This window comes from Pelobates fuscus, chromosome 2 (genome assembly GCF_036172605.1).
Source record: "Pelobates fuscus isolate aPelFus1 chromosome 2, aPelFus1.pri, whole genome shotgun sequence".
In the NCBI taxonomy this organism is placed as follows: Eukaryota; Metazoa; Chordata; class Amphibia; order Anura; family Pelobatidae; genus Pelobates; species Pelobates fuscus.
This window is the reverse complement of record NC_086318.1, coordinates 158,900,659-158,913,897: the sequence shown is the minus strand read 5'-3', so window position 1 is coordinate 158,913,897 and position 13,239 is coordinate 158,900,659.

Below are 13,239 nucleotides of genomic sequence, written 5' to 3'. Positions count from 1 at the left end.
AACCGTATTATGCTATGATTCTCTTCATGTTATTTTTTCAGAAAGATCAGGAGGCTCCACACTTACAATATTAAGTATACATTTCATAAATTGTTGTGTATTTCTTCACCCCCTAGTGATGTCCCGAACAGTTCGCCAGGAACCGTTCGCCGGCAAACATAGCGGCATCACTCAAGTGACACGAAGTGTATTAGAAAAGGTGATGAATAGTGATGTCCCGAACAGTTCGCCAGGAACCGTTCGCCGGCGAACATAGCTTGTTCGCGGTCGCGAACACGCACGATGTTCGGTCCGCCCCCTATTCGTCATCATTGAGTAAACTTTGACCCTGTACCACACAGTCAGCAGACACATTCCAGCCAATCAGCAGCAGACCCTCCCTCCCAGACCCTCCCACCTCCATGATGAATAGGGGGCGAACCGAACATCGCGCATGTTCGCGACCAAGCTATGTTCGCCGGCGAACGGTTCCTGGCGAACTGTTCGGGACATCACTATTCATCACCTTTTCTAATACACTTCGTGTCACTTGAGTGATTTTAGGCACTGGGGGTAGTTGCACTTATTCTTACACGTTAAGCGCCAATCCACCGCTATTTTATCCTGTACGGATTTAATACTTTTGTACAGGTACTAGAAGAAAAAAGATACAGAATTGCCAAAAAAAAGGGAGAAGAAAATGACTAATTGAAATCCCTTTTGAGGCTCTTGTACTGTTACAGCAACCCTAAGTAGTCCTATCAAATAAAATATAACTTTTACTTTGATTAAAAATCCTAAATGTGAGAAAATGTGAAAAGAATACATAGGAGGCTGAGGGGGATGAAAAAAGGAGAAAATAATAGCTTAGCTCGTATTACCCCTGTTGGGTGGTAACATCTATAGCACAGGGATACAGATATAGTTAAGCTAAAGAGAGTGGTATCGATTTACCCAATAGTATATCTCCCAGCTCTCATCACCCTGTGCCACCGTAGCGGCACAAACGCCTTCCCCCTCTGCAAACAAACCGGTAGCCGAGCTGTCTAGATGGCTACCAATCTAAGTGGTAGTAAAATCATACAGCAGGGTGGCTAGAATGGGGGGAAAAGTAAATATCACGGCTGCAGTAAGTCCCCTGTCAACCCCCTTCACTCCCTCTGATGCTAAAAGTCCCGACGCGCGTTTTGCCGAGTATCAGCTCTTCCAAGGGAACTGAGTCAGAGCTGCTCAGTAGTTTAAATATGCCACCCTTCAACCTGATTGGCTAAAAATCTCACCAACCGGATGGGGAGGATAGAAGTTACAATTTAACCATTCACAGCCGGGTGCAAAGTGAAGAAAGCTAGTCTAGTAAAATATGGAAAAATATATATATCCACCATTATTAAAGAGATGTAAAACTCTAGGCAAGTAATGGGATTTTTGCGTATTGTCATGCTGAGTACTTGATGTGGTTAGTGTTTTCAGCTAAAAAGGTCTAGTTTAAATCGTCCTAAGCTGCTCAAACTGAGCTGTAAATTATTTTATTTGTAGCAAGGAATATGTTACAAGCTTGCTACAATTTGTCAATATGACTGATACATATATAAGAGAATGCATTCTAAGTTTTTAATACTAAATACTAAAATCGTCCATGTTTTTAGCTCATGTTTTTAAAGAAAAGGGTCTGGTTAGAATCATACTGAGCAAATGCTCAAATTTAACTGTGACTTATTTGTAGTGAAAGAAATGTTGTAAAGTTACAATGTGACTAATACACAGATAAGAGAGTATATTTCAAGTCTCTACTGCTAAATACTCATATAGCCTATGTTTTTAACTAAAAGGGGTCTGGTTTAAATAATACTGAGCAAATGCTCCAAGTCAACTATGAGTTATTTTTAGAAAGAGAAATGTTGTAAATTTACCAATGCAACTGATACACAGTGTGACGAAGTACCCTTCGCCACTTTGTCCTGGAGAGGCCTGCTTGCCTGCTTCCTCCCCTGCGACTATGGCCCCTGGGAGATTGTACCCTTTTAAACCAGCATTTGGGCTTATGGACTTATATTGGACTGTGTATGGCCCTTTAAGAACAGTCTGTGGGCACATTGTGACTTTTGTGAACAATGCCCCTTTAAGACTATGGCCCCTGGAAGATATTGCCTGTTAAAGACTATTTTAGCAGATTGGATTTTAAAAGACTCTTGCTGCCCCTTTAAATTGTATTGGAGCAGTTCTGCAGCTTTAAATTGGCACTTTGGATGCAGCCGAAGTGCCGAAGTGGCCGCCATTTGACGAACGAACACGTGGCGGCGACCGTCTTTGTTCATTCAAACAAGGTCAGCGGTATGTGTAGCCAAATCCATGGAACTGAAATCGGCTACACATTTCAACGAACACCGCTGACCCTTACCTTCTCCTACACTCAGTTTTCAGCTACAGAGACAAAGTCCCGTTCGGCAGTTTGAACTCACTGCTATACTAAGCTAAATGCACGTCATTTTTCTGTGTAAAATTGACCGGCCGCACAGCCCAAATCTATGGAACTGTTTTGGGCAGGAAAATGTGCTTGTGGTCGGTCATAAAGGACTTCCACCTAACTTTTTAACCCCTGGATGGAATTGGCTGAATTTTGGATATGTTTGTAATTAAAGTGTGCTGAGTTCGAATATGATTTAATGTATATTTTTAAAGTTACAGTGTATGTGTAAAAAGTATATTTTTCCTGCCTGTGATAATTACTTTAACCCAATGTGTTCAGTAATTATATCACAGGCAGAGGGGAGGGTTTGTGTGTAATTGATGGGAGTGTTTGTACTGTATACTATGTGTTTATTGGTTGTTCTGCAAAACTCTGTGGGCGGTCCTGTATGTGTAAGACCGCCATAAAAGAAAGCCCTTTGGTGCTAATTAAACACAGTTCTTCTTGACCCTCAACACGTAGTCTTGTCTCTTGATTGGAGGGGACAGCTATACTCACACTGGGGATTGCTATGCTCTGCATACTCCCCTGAGCTTTAATCACTCAGCTCTTTTAAGAGCTTGTTACTGATACGCTCTCCTGGAGGAGAGGTCTTCCCCACACGGTCCTGGAGGACAGAAGCTGATCCAGGGTGGACAGAAGACGGCGAGACTCCAGTTAAGCTATGGCGGTTGTGGAGTCTGCGGTGGTGTCCGGTGCGGTGTTTGTGGTCCTCGGAGCAAGCAAGGAAGCGTCCATCAACTGAAGGTACTCAGTCGGAGTACAGGGAGTTCCGTTACACACAGATAAGAGTATATTTACAGTTTCTAATTCAATAGGGTGGCTATTCTCAACGAGGGTATTATTATAAGTATAGAGTCATTTCCAATCGAAAGAATGATTGAAACCATAGGTCAATGGACACTCTGTATAATGATAAGACCTATACCTAAAAGGAACAGCCCAGGTCTTAGTGGTTGTAGTTCAAATGGAGTGAAATCCCATTGTCAACCACAACCACTGTATGTATATATTTTCAAGTTGGTACTATTTACAATTTAACACTATTTACATTAGTTACAAAGTTACACTATATAATTGGTATACTATATTATATATTATACTGTGTGCTTTCAGTGTAGGTTACAATAATGGTAATATTATACAATGGCACACAGCTTATAAATTCTAGGGAGATAAGTATAGAGACCCTGAGTGAAAAGGGGAAATCGCCTAATAGTCATTTAGTAGAAAAAAAATGAATAGTGTAGGATGTTAGCTTTATATAAGTGGAATGGTTTTTTGTTTATGTTTCATGTATTCTAAGATTTATAATAAATATGGTTTTAATCTGTAATAGCTACTCTTAAATATCCTATTTGTGTACCTTGGACGGTCCGTCCTAAGGTCACTTTTTCTCTTCTTGTCTAATATTTAGGATTACCCCCTGTTTGGATATTTTCAGGACACACTTCATAGCCCCTGCTCGTTAGAGGGACTCACCTTTCTTGTTTGAACAAGAATGGACAACAAGAATGCCAAACGTCTGAAAGGCTGTAATTGCTGCACATTGAGGATTCTTTAATGAAAGCAAAGTTTTGAGGACACAATTAATTTTTCACTTAAAACTCATTATATCTAATCTTGCCAATGGCTATATTTCTTATTTATAGTAAATAAAGGAATTGGAGGTACACCAGGAACTTGCATTTCTCAACAATGGTGCTGCCATAAAGACCAAAATACAGATTAAGGAAAAGCGCCTACACAATAAAATGTTTTACAATTTACAAGGCTGTATTTTGTCATTTCTTGCCCCCAATTTCCTATTTTTGCTATGTATGTTTGTAGTCCATACCATATTTAATTTGGCTTGAGCACCACACTCGCCCCCCAGCTTTAGATGCCCGTTTTGAGGTGACCACAAGAAAGTATAAATTTGAGGAGGTTTTTTGATTTGGTTTTGTCACCTTTCATTTGATATAGAGCAGATATATGATATGCATTGTGAGCATAAACATAAAAAAGCAATCATTTTAATTGTATATATTTTACACTGTATTTTTGTAACCCTTAACCCCACGATGTAAAACATTGTAGTATTAGAGAAGTTGCAATGTTTACATTGCAGGGCTAAGACAGCCTCTAGTGGCTGTCAGTAGAAGCGCTTCCTGTAGTTTGACTTAGTGAAATGACGTTGGACGTCCTCACGCTTTGCATGAGGACATCCAGTATCGAGCAAATCCCCATTGGAATTCATTGATTCTATGCTTTCCTGTTGTTGGCAGAGGAGGAGCTGGTCTCAGGTAAGTGAATTAAATGTGACACTACATAACAGAATGAGAGGCCGCTGATTGGTGGAGCCTCTTCCTTTTCAGGGAAGGCCTGACTATAGCCGCAGGCAACCTCTCTTTGCAGTGTAGGATCTCATAAGATTTTTTTTACATTTATTTTGCATAATACATAAACTAAATAATATTGATTCTGTAAAATATATTTAATAAATGTAAAGATAACTTCAATTTTTTTTTTTTTTAAATGGGGACGAGTAATTTGTCAACTGCTTCCCTTTACCTGACAACAAATACTAAAAGAAAACAGTAGACGAACAGTTATTTTTACTGGAGGAGCAAAGGTAATCAATAGTTTTAGATAAATATATTAAAATTAATACAATCCAATGAGATGATGTATCAAAATAAAAATAATTGAGATTTGCAGAGCTGAACAATGTTTCACCATCATTTAAAGAGAGAGAGACAGAGAGAGACAGTAATTGTGGAGACAAAATCAGACAAAGCTTTGTCAGAGATGCCAAGAACCTAGAGAACATAAGTCATTCTGTCAAAAAGTGAAAGAAAAAACTATTGTATTACAAGACTGCAGGTTTATGCTTAATCGCCCTTAGCAGCAAAGAAATATAGAACATAGAACTTTAACATAATCATATCAATGTGCTACGTTACCTAAATTTTGGTAATTATTACCATACAATTACAATTAGAATAAAATTTAATTTTGTAAGTAACTAATTTTAATATTACATATGTATATTAGGCTAATGCATGGCAAGCCAAAACAAAACTGCTCTGTTTGGCAAAAACATATAATTATAACATTATAATTTCATATAACTTCTTAATTGTTTTTTCTTACATTCTTTATTTTTTGTAGTGCAGTAAAAGACATACAGGCTTTTGTGGGCATTACCACATGAGTAGACTTGTCAAAAGAAATTTCAATAATATAATATAAACATGTGGTTGTCAGGATTGTTGCACTTTTTTTTGTTTTAAGAATAATAATAATAAAAAGAGTGGGCTGAGACAACTATTAGCAAGAGTGTATAAAGACAATTTAAAACGTGTAGCTGGTAGCTAGTAGAGCGTAATACTGGCGATTCTTATGTACAGTGTAGTATATGTTGCATGGCCTACATAAATCTACTAGTAGATATGTGCACCAAATAATAAAAACAAAATGGGTCCAAAGAACCTAAGCACTAGAAAAACAAACTCTGTGCAGAGGCAGAGGCAGCTGAGTCTATCCAACTCCTTGTCGAGAGGCAATTAAGGACCTGAGTAACTTCTTCATTGTTGGCTTTAAATTTTGTATAATATGTTTGCCCCACTGTTAAACCCTTTAAAAAAAAACAGCAAAAAAACAAAAAACAAAAAAAACAAAGTTAAATAGATTATTCATGTGAACCCATGGATGACTCTCCTCAGGTGCAGAACTACCAGCAATGCAGTTAGCATGGTCATACCAGGGTACCAATGGGTCAGGGTGCCCAGTCACGGCCTCTTGTATAGGGTGCAGATGCCATCTCATTGAAGTGTCCTGGGTGCAGTGCCCCTGTCCCACTTTGCTCTGCAATGTAAAACATTACAGTTTCAGAGAAACACCAATGATTATATTGCAGAGTTAAGACTGTCTCTAGTGACTGTCTACCAGAAAGCCAGTAGAGGTGCTTCCTGCAGATTCACAGTTTAACTCTTGCTGCAGTATATTGTGGCTTCTTACTAGCGGTGGTACTGTGTTAATGTAGATGGGGAGAATTGAGGTAGACCATCTATACTTGTCAAAAGAATAAGTTACTAGTGTTTGTGCACTTGCAAAGAAGAACTGTGTTTTAAAGGAACAGTGTTGGCACCATAACCACTTCAACTGCTTGAACAGGAATAGTGCCTACAGTATCACTTTAATCTCTGCAGTAAACCCATGACCCAAATTAAGCAATGTTTCCATTTGCAAATATGGTTTATTCCCAGCACACAGTGTTTCACTTTTGTACCATGGTCGCGTCTGCTATGTACAACATCTCCATCCACTTTCACATTATTGAGTAACATCAAAGTCACTTGATGAGAGAAAGCAGGAATGTGTCTTTGCTGTCAAATGAAAATATGCATTAGTGAGTGCACCACTGCCATCAGACTGAATTTTACGGGAAGGCATGTCCAAATAACAATTGAAAAAAATATGTTCTTAATCATAAAAGCAGTTCTATATAAATGAATGCTTAGAAATGCAAATGGCAAAATGTTTGCTTTTATGAGTAGCAGATTCTATAACCCAGAGTGTTATAGCTAAAATTCAGATGAAATATACAACCAGGGGACAGGTAAAACCTAACAGTGACCATTTTCAGAGTCGCATTCCCTCTTAGAAAAAGCCAGTCTCAAGATACATAAAAGCTACTTCTAAGTACAATGATGCACCATAGAATACACTGAGAGGATAATTGGTCGACAGAGACCTTCTCATGGACAAAGGAACACAGTGAGACTTGTATAGCATGGGGCACCGAAAATCACTCCTAAAAGCACCTGTCAAAAAGTGAGATCCTCTGAGAGGGCAAGTATCCTCAAAATCAATTAAAATAACTGCTAAAACTAGATTACAATTATAGTCAAGAGTTATTGTGTCAAAGATTATACAAAAATGTTATAAATCAGCAAGAAAATTCGATTGATTTCCACGGTGATTGTTTCGCATTGAAAACACTACACCAACTGCCCATAATTACCCCAATATTATTCCGATTGGATATCTGGTGGCTCAATCTATAAGAAGGACAAGCAAAACTGGAATTAATCTGAGAAACTCAGTAAGGGTCAGTATTCCACAAAACCAGTCACCACAATGTGAAAAAAAAAATTAAAGCCCACTTCTAGTTGATTTCAAGAAAGCCTTTTCCTAGTCACTAATCATAATAAATCATCTCAGTCCATTTCAACTTTCTCTTGTTTTGGAGAAGGACTTTCCTCAGATATTGCAGACCATATAAACTGGCTCAGGGACATTTTACATAACGTTGAGAGATATAGATTAATATGATAATGTCTCAAACTTGACATTAATGATCAAATTGGCCAAACACCAAAATGAGTTATAAAAATAATACAACCTTTAAATGCTAGAAAAGCGTCAACAGGGGACTGATTGCACTTTTAAACTGAGCCAAGATACATTGTTGTATGTGGTTGGCCCACTAACAAATATTCAATTTGGATGAAATTGCTTTTAGAACAGATTTCTATATTAATATCAATGTTTCAAGTGGTTGGATACAGAAAGCCTTTTCTACGCTTGGAAATGCAAACACATCATTATGCTCTCATAGGCGAAGAGCAATTATGAAAATAGAGCCATTATTTATGTGATATTGCATTCTCAGAACCTGGCTCATAGGCCATTTTGTTTTTTTGGAGACAATCTGAAGAGACATATGTTTCTGCTTACACAGTTTTCAACTTTTAAATGAAACTTTTAAACTTTTAAATTTTATGAAAAGAGTTTTACAGAATTTTGAGTTTAATGAAAGATTAAAAAGAGTAGCGACTGCTTCCACGATTCTTGATTCCATTTGATACAAATATTCTGTGAAGGCTATAAAATATAATAAATAAGGATATGGAATTTGTTAAGCAAAGGTCTAGACCTTGGATCTGCTAACTTTTGGTGAAATTTGAAAAAAAAGCCGCTTTATCCCTTTTATTCATAAAATATTGTTCCCACTAAATATGTTGAGCCTGAATTATGTTTTCATATTATTTATTATATGTTTTACCAAAATAATTTGATCAGACTAAAGCTTATGAATTAATTCATATTTACCAATCATCCATTTCTGTAGGACATGTGTATATGATCTGAAGATAATAAAATAGGTCAGCATCCTACACTATGAAAATGGTTAAACTCATTTAATAGATTTACAAAACCAAAATAAATAGAAATATCAGATGTTCCCAAAGTTTAAAACTCACATGAAAGCTGGACAAATAATTACCTTTTATCATGCAAATTGGAAGTGCCAGTATGCCGCATCTTTCAAAAGAATACCAAATGCAACAGACTAAGGAATAGATATGATTTTATTTAAATCAGTTGGAGTGAAATTTGATATTTCACAGAGAACAAAACAATAAAAAATTATATGAAGTATTCAGCTATTTCAAAGAGCTATATGATATATACACAGAGTTACAATTAAATAAAGACAAAATGTATTTATTTCTGCAATTCATATGTATGGGTGTCTTTTCTAATGTCTGGGCATGATACATTTTAAATTGTTCTAGTATTTAAGTATTTAAAAGTTTTAAAGTATGGCTTATAAGGCATTCAATTTAGTGTGAAAAGTTGAAGATAGAATAAAATTATAATATTCTATCTTAACCAACCCCTTAAGGACAGAGGCAATTTTACAAGTTTTGATTAAAACCAAAACATGTCTCACGAGTAACAGTACCCTCCATGTACATGTTTTATGGGGTTTTGCAAACTTATAGGGTCAAATATAGGGCTTTTTCCTTATCTGTTTTTACACATTGCAATTTACCTGATTGGTAATATTGCTTGGGGGACCGTATGCCCAGTCATTTTTAGCAGCCACTTAGCCACAAAACCTAGTCAAAGTTAGCGTTCATAATTGTGTTTTGCATTTGTCGCACACAACTTTTTTTTTTCAACCTGGTGGCAAAACCCTTGTTGGCAATCACAGAGGTCAGATGTTTCTTGTAGTTGGCACACATCTCAGGAGGGATTTTATCCCACTTCTATTTGCAGATCCTCTCCAAGTCATTAAGGTTTTTCGAGGCTGACGTTTGGCAACTCAAATGTTCAGCTCACTCCACAGATTTTCTGTGGAATTAAGGTCTGGAGATTGGCTAGGCCACTTCAGGACCTTAATGTGCTTCTTCTTGAGACACTCCTTTGTAACCTTGGCTGTGTGTTTTGGGTCATTGTCATGCTAGAATACCCATCCACAACCCATTTTCAATGCCCTGTCTGGCGGAAGGAGGTTCTCACCCAAGATTTGACGGTACATGGCCCCGCCCATCGTCCCTTTGATGTGGTGCAGTTGTCCTGTCCCCTTACAATGTTTGACGGTGGGGATGGTGTTCTTGGGGTCATAGGCAGAATTCTTCCTCCTCCAAACACGCCGAGTTGAGTTGATGCCAAAGAGCTTGATTTTGGTCTCATCTGACCACAACACATCCACCCAGTTCTCCTCTAAATCATTCAGATGTTCACAGGCAAACCTAAGACAGGCCTGTACCTGTGCTTTCTTGAGCAGGGGGGCCTTGCAGGCACTGTAGGATTTCAGTCCATCACGGTGTAGTGTGTTACCAATTGTTTTCTTGATGACTATGGTCCCAGCTGTCTTGAGATCATTAACAAGATCCTCCCGTGTAGTTGTGGGCTGATTCCTCACCGTAAAATCTTGAGAGCCTGCATGGAGCACCAGACTGAGGGAGACTTACAGTTATTTTCTGTTTTTTCCAACTGTTGTCACCTTCTCACCAAGCTACTTGGCGATGGCCTTTTAGCCCATTCCAGCCTTGTGTAGGTCTACAAACTTGTCCCTGACATCCTTGGACAGCTGTTTGGTCTTGGCCACGAGGAGAGTTTGGAATCTGATTGATTGATTGCTTCTGTGGACAGGTGTCTTTTATACAGGTAACGAGCTGAGATTAGGAGCACTCCCTTTAAGAGAGTGCTCCTAATCTTAGCTCGTTACCTGTATAAAAGACACATGGGAGCTAGAAACCGTGCTGATTGATCAAATACTTATTTCACTCACTAACATGCAAATCAATTTATAACTTTTTTGACATGTGTTTTTCTGGATTTGTTTTTTGTTATTCTGTCTCTCAATGTTAAAATACACCTACCATTAAAATTATTGACTAATCATTTCTTTATCAGTGGACAAACGTTCAATATCAGCAGGGGGGTCAAATACTTTTTTCTCCTCACTGTAGATAGATAGATAGATATAATTTCATTTCCATATACAGTAATATAAAAAAACAGTTATAATGAAATTACACACGTGTATATATATATATATATATATATATTATTTTTTGTATGAAAACAAATTATTATATATATATATATATATATATATATATATATATATAGTTGTGCTCAAAAGTTTGCATACCGTTGGAGAATTGGTAAATGTACCATTTTTAAAGAAAACATGAGAGAACAGGCAAAACACATTTATTTTATTTCTTATGAGATTCATATTCAACTGTACGTTATAACTGAATGGCACAATCATAAAACAATACATGGCAACAAAGAAAAAAAAATTTCCCCTGTTCAAAATTCTGCATATCCTTAGTTCTTAATACTGTGTATTGCCCCATTTAGCATCAATGACAGCGTGCAGTCTTTTGGAATAGTTGTCTATGAGGCCCCTAATTCTTGCAGGTGTCATAGTTGCCCATTCGTCTTAGCAAAATGCCTCCAAGTGATGCAATGTCTTGCATGAACCACACATTTTAAATCTCCCCAAAGTGGCTCGATAATATAAGGTCAGGATGGCCTCTCCAAAACCAAAAAGCCTTTTCTGCTGTAACCACTGGAGGGTCAACTTGGCCTTGTGCTTAAGGTCATTGTCATGCTGGAAAGTCCAAGAGGGTCCAAATTTTCTGAAAGTATTTTCTGATAACATGCTGCATTCATCTTGCCATCAATTTTCACAAGATTCCTCATGCCTTTAGAGCTCACACTCCCCCAAAAAACATCAGTGAGCCACCACCATGCTTCACAGTGGGGATGGTATTCTTTTCACTATAGGCCTTCTTGACCCCTCTCCAAACATAGCGCTTATGATTGTAACCATAAAGCTCTAGTTTGGTCTTGTCACTCCAACTGTTTGCCAGAAACTGTGAGGCGTGTCAAGGTGTTGTCGGGCATATTGTAACCAGGCTTTTTTTGTGGTATTGGTGCAGTAAAGGCTTCTTTCTGCCAACTCGACCATGCAGCGAATTTTTGTTCATGTATAGTCAGATTGTGCTCTTTGAAACAATCACACCGTCTTTTTTCAGAGCAGCCTATATTTCTCCCGAGGTTACCTGTGGGTTTTCTTTGTATCCCGAACAATTCTTCTGGCAGTTGTGGCTGAAGTATTTCTTAGTCTACCTGACCTTGGCTTGGTATCAAGAGATCCCAGAATTTTCCACTTCTTAATAAGTGACTGAACATTTTCAAGGTTTTGGATATCTTTTTATATCCTTTTCCATCTTTATAAAGTCTGCTCAGTGCATCCACGTGACAGCTAACAAACTCATTGACTATTTATACACAGACACTAATTGCTATTTAAAAAGCCAAATGTGTGGGAAATTAACCTTTAATTGCCATTTTAACCTGTGTGTGTCACCTTGTGTGTTTGTAACAAGGCCAAACATTCATGGGTATGTAAACTTTTGATCAGGGCCATTTGGACGATTTCGGTTATCAACCCCTTAACGCCATTACAGCATTCTATGCCGTCCCGCATTAAATGGGCTTTAAAGCCGTTGCGGCGGCATAGAACGCTGAACGGCTTGCAGACCCAGGAGCTCGGAGGTACTTACCTCTGCCGTGATCTTCATCTGGAGGGCTGCCTGACAGCCCAGGCAGCCTTACCCCGGCAAATCTTATGGCCCCCTATAGCTGGCTGTGGATCTGCCAGCAGGGGGACTGTCTGAAATGTCAGACGGTCCCCCTGCTGGTGGGAAGTGTAAAAAAAAAATGATTAAACATGTTATAAAATAAATTAAATGTATTTATATATAAATATAATATATATATATATATTATAAATATAATATATATACATCTTATATATATGTAACGTCACACGAAATGTATTTTAATATTAATATAAGTGCTAATATTAGTATTAAAATACACTTAGAATGACGTTACTTATATATAAGATATATATTATATATATAATACATCTATATATTTTATATTTATATATACACGTATAATTACAATAATAAATAAATAAAATAATAAAATAAATAAATAGATTTAAAAAAAATTAAAGTGCAGAGAATTTGAATTGCAAGCACTATATTTAACCCTGTAACTTTCGAAAACACCATAAAACCTGTACATAGGGGGTACTGTTTTACTCGGGAGACTTCGCTGAACACAAATATTAGTGTTTCAAAATGGTAACTTGTATTGAAAATGTATTTTCAATTTAAAAAAGACTTTCCTTTGCTAAAGTAAGGAAAATCTTTCAATTTCAGTTAAACCACTGTATATGGTGACAACTATTTTCATTTTATTTTCAGCTATAGGCAGAAAGACTGTGGTCCTTCAAATCTAGTAGTTTATGTTTCACTTATTTTATAGAAACTGTTTTATCTGTTTTATTAACCTAGGGATATTTTTTTATTTATATAACACAAGAGATGTGCACAGTACTTTAAATGGACACTACAGTCACCAAAACAACTTCAGCTTAATAAAGCAGTTTTAGTGTATAGATCATGCCCCTGCTCAATTCA